Here is a 4,802-nt window from a genome sequence, read left to right on the forward strand (position 1 = left end):
GGGTGAACCTTTTAGATTGTGACTCAGCTTTGCTAAAGTCCCCAATTAGAGGTGTCCAGAGTTCTTAAGCACACTCTTCTTTCTGCTTTGGACCTTGACTTTAACCGCTCAGTCTCAAGTTTTCACTTGACACCTTCACGCCACAAGCACATGGTTAGGGACAGCTTGGTTTAGCCGCTTAGGCCAGGATTTTATTCCCTTAGGCCCTCCTATCCACTGATGCTCAAAGCCTTGGGATCCTTTTTATTACCCTTGCCTTTTGGTTTTAAGGGCTATTGGCTTTTTTTTTTTTTTTTGCTGCTTTTTCTTGCTTCAAGAATCATTTTTTTATGATTTTTTAGATTATCAATAACATGTCTCATGTTCATCATTCTTTCAAGAGCCAACATATTTAACAGTCTTAAACAACAAATTCAAAAGACATATGCACTGTTCAAGCATTCATTCTGAAGACAGAAAGTATTGCCACCACATGTAACTAATTAGAATTTTTTTTTTATTAAAACTCGAAATTTTATTGCCTCTTATTCAAAAGATCTACTATTTTATTCATGTTTGCTGATGATGAGAAAAATAAACTATGGCTTAATTGGAGATAAAATCAAAATAGATACTAATTACTACTATATGACTCCTAAGGTGAACTTCTCTAATGACACTATCACAGAGTTAAAGCGGAAATTGGAATTTAACAACCTTTGTTCTGGGAAATGGGTGTTCCTCTGATCCGTGGGGTGCTTGATTCTTCAAGAGATAACTTCTGGCGCTTCAATTCCCTTAAGTCACGCCCTTGCTCCTCTTGTTCTTTAAACATATAGGTCAGCATTTGACTGTGTTCCTTCTGTTCTTTTATTATTTGTTCCATAGCTTCCCGTATCTTGGTGACAGACGTCTCAAGATACTCCCAGTATTCAGATTGAGGGATTTCTGGGAGAAATTCCTGTGTTTTCTTCTTGGTGGGATCATCCTGCGCTTGTTGTTTTTCCATTGATGCTTTGGTGATTGGTTTCTCAACTGAGATATACTCAATTATTCCCATCCTTACCCCGGCGTCCTTGCAGAGCAGAGAAATCACGCTTGGATAAGCCAACCTGGCCTCTTTAGAATTTTTGTTAGCAATTTTGTAGAGTTCAGCTGAGATCAGCTGATGAACTTCCACTTCTTTTCCCATCATGATGCAATGGATCATCACTGCTCTTTTAACTGTGACCTCAGAACGGTTGCTAGTAGGCAACAGAGAATGCTCAATGAAGTCCAGCCATCCTCTGGTGACTGGTTTGAGATCCTCTCTCTTGAGTTGATTTGGGACACCCTTTGTGTTGGTGGTCCACCTGGCTCCAAGGATACATATGTCCTCTAGAATCTTATCCAGGCCCTTGTCTGTTCTCATCATTCTCCTGTTGAAGGAGTCTGGATCATCTTTCAGCTGAGGTAGCTTTAAGATCTCTCTGATCTTGTCAGGGGTGGTATGAACAATCTTTCCTCTGACCATGGTCCGATATTTATAGAAAGCAGTTCCAGATAGTTTTTGCTTGTCAGTCTGCCACATATTAGCATAAAACTCCTGGACCATATTCCTTCCCACTTTCGTTTCAGGATTAGCTAGGACTTCCCAGTTCCTGATTCGAATTTGCTCCTAGATCTCCGGATATTCATCTTCTTTCAGATCGAATCTAACTTTCGGGATCACTGATCTCAGACCCATTATTTTGTTATAATGGTCTGAATGTTCTTTAGATAAGAACTTCCCTTGATTCCAAAGTGGTTTTGGAACGCTCTCTTTCTTGCCTCTTGGAGTGGGTTGTTTTCCTTTAGGAGCCATGATCTTAGTGATCGCGGATAAACACACCAAACTTAGAGGTTTGCTTGTCCTCAAGCAAAAGAAAAGAAAGGAGAGGGATAGAAGGAGAGCTAGGTGTAATTGTTGATGGAAGGGGAGGGAGGCCGAACCCAAATTTAAAGGGAGGGAGGGTGGGTTTTCGAAAAAAGAGATAAAGATATGATAAAAAGATTGATTTGGAAAAGATAAGATAGAAGATATGATAAGAGAGGATATAGTTTAAAATTGAAAAGATATGAAAATTTTTTGAAGAAGATAAATCTAGATTTTGAAAAAGATAGTGTGGAGATTTAAAAAAGATATTAGTTGGAAAAAATTAGATTTGTTTTGAAAATAGGATTTGAAAAGAGTTGGATTGAATTTGCAAAGAGGCTTGGTGCTTACGGATTAAGATACATTTGGTATTTTTAAAGTAGGATTTTTAGAAATTAGGGATTTTAGAAATCAGGGTTCTTAACATGTTTATGCAAGAAATCATGAATTAAAACATGGAATTTTAAAATTAGAATGAAAAAATATGAAGAAGAATGATTTTTACCTCCTCCCCACTATCCTGGCGTTTGAACGCCCAAACACTGCCTGTTTTGGGCGTTCAACGCCCAAATGCTGCTCTCCTGGGCGTTCAACGCCCAGTTGTTGTCCTTTTCTGGTGTTGAACGCCAGATTGCTATCCTTACTGGCGTTCAGCACCCACTGGCTGCCCCTTTTGGGCGCTGAACGCCCAAAATAGGCTCTTACTGGCGTTTTCTTGCCAGTGAGCTCTTTTTCTCTGTTTTGTGTGCAGATTTCTTCTGTAACCCTGTGAACTTATGCAATTGATTCTTTACCTTAGTGTTAGTGAACTTTATATAAACAAATAAAAATAGAAATAGGGCAAAATTCTTAGAGGATTGATGCCCCATGGCTGGGTTGCCTCCCAGCAAGCGCTTCTTTATTGTCTTTAGCTGGACCTTGCTGAGCTTTTTAGTCTAGCTTCAGCCTTGAGCACTCTTTCTCAACGTTGCCTTCAAGATAGTGCTTGATTCTTTGTCCATTGACAATGAACCTCTTATCAGAATCAATATCTTGAAGCTCCACATAACCATACGGTGATACACTTGTAATCACGTATGGTCCCCTCCACCGGGATTTCAATTTCCCGGGGAATAGCCTGAGTCTAGAGTTGAACAGCAGAACCTTCTGTCCTGGCTCAAAGATTCTAGATGACAGCTTTCTGTCATGCCACTTTTTTTATTTCTCTTTATAAAGCTTGGCATTTTCGAAAGCTGTGAATCTGAATTCCTCTAGCTCATTTAGCTGGAGCAATCTTTTTTCTCCTGCTAATTTGGCATAAAAGTTTAGGAATCTGGTTGCCCAGTAGGCTTTATGTTCCAGTTCTACGGGCAGGTGACATGCCTTACCATACACAAGTTGGTAAGGAGAGGTCCTTATAGGGGTCTTGAATGCTGTTCTGTAAGCCCATAGAGCATCATCCAAGCTTCGTGCCCAATCCTTTCTACGATTACTTACTGTCCGTTCTAGGATTCTCTTTAATTCTCTGTTAGAGACTTCAGCTTGCCCATTAGTTTCTGGATGGTATGGAGTAGCCACCTTATGGTGAATTCCATACTGAACCATGGCAGAGTAAAGCTATTTATTGCAGAAGTGAGTGCCCTCATCACTGATTAGTACTCTAGGGACACCAAACCTGCTAAAGATATGTTTCTGGAGGAACTTCAGCACTGTTTTAGTATCATTGGTGGGTGTGGCAATGGCCTCAACCCATTTTGATACATAGTCAACTGCCACCAGAATATAAGTGTTTGAGTATGATGGTGGGAATGGTCCCATGAAGTCAATTCCCTATACGTCAAACAACTCAATTTCCAAGATTCCTTGTTGAGGCATAGCGTAACCATGAGGCAGATTACCAGCTCTTTGGCAACTGTCACAGTTACGTACAAACTCTCGGGAATCTTTATAGAGTGTGGGCCAATAGATAAGGTTCATCCCACAAGTAGTACTTTGCATCAGTAATTAATTTCTTCTTTTGTATCCTGTTGTACTCCTTGGGTATGAACCTTGCAGCTTTATAGTTTGCAATATCGGCAAACCATGGTGTTTCCTGAATGGCAAATAGATGCTCATCCGGAAAAGTCTCAGAATCTCAAGAGAGGGGAGGGGCGTCCCTTCTACTGGCTCTATCCGGGACAGATGATCAGCCACTTGGTTCTCTGTCCCTTTTCTGTCTCTTATTTCTATATCAAACTCTTGCAGAAGCAACACCCATCTGATGAGCCTGGGTTTTGAATCCTGCTTTGTGAGTAGATATTTAAGAGCAGCATGATCAGTATACACAATCACTTTTGATCCTACTAAGTATGATCTGAACTTGTCAATGGCGTAAACCACTGCAAGTAATTCTTTTTCTGTGGTTGTGTAATTTTTCTGGGCATCATTTAGAACGCGACTAGCGTAATAAATGACGTGCAGAAGCTTGTCATGCCTCTGTCCCAACACTGCACCAATGGCGTGATCACTGGCATCACACATTAGCTTAAATGGTAATGTCCAGTCTGGTGCAGAAATAACTGGTGCTGTGACCAGCTTAGCTTTCAGCGTTTTAAACGCCTGCAGGCACTCTGTGTCAAACACAAATGGCGTGTCAGCAGCTAGCAGATTGCTTAGAGGTTTTGCAATTTTTGAAAAATCCTTTATAAACCTCCTATAGAATCCTGCATGCCCCAGAAAGCTTCTGATTGCCTTAACATTGGCAGGTGGTGGTAATTTTTCAATTACCTCTATTTTTGCTTGATCCACCTCTATTCCCTTGTTTGAGATTTTATGCCCAAGAACAATCCCTTCAGTCACCATGAAGTGACATTTTTCCCAGTTTAAAACTAGGTTGGTCTCTTGGCATCTTTTTAGAACAAGTTTCAAGTGATCAAGACAGGAGCTGAATGAGTCTCCATATACTGAGAAT

This window comes from Arachis hypogaea, chromosome 15 (genome assembly GCF_003086295.3).
Source record: "Arachis hypogaea cultivar Tifrunner chromosome 15, arahy.Tifrunner.gnm2.J5K5, whole genome shotgun sequence".
Lineage (NCBI taxonomy): Eukaryota > Viridiplantae > Streptophyta > Magnoliopsida > Fabales > Fabaceae > Arachis > Arachis hypogaea.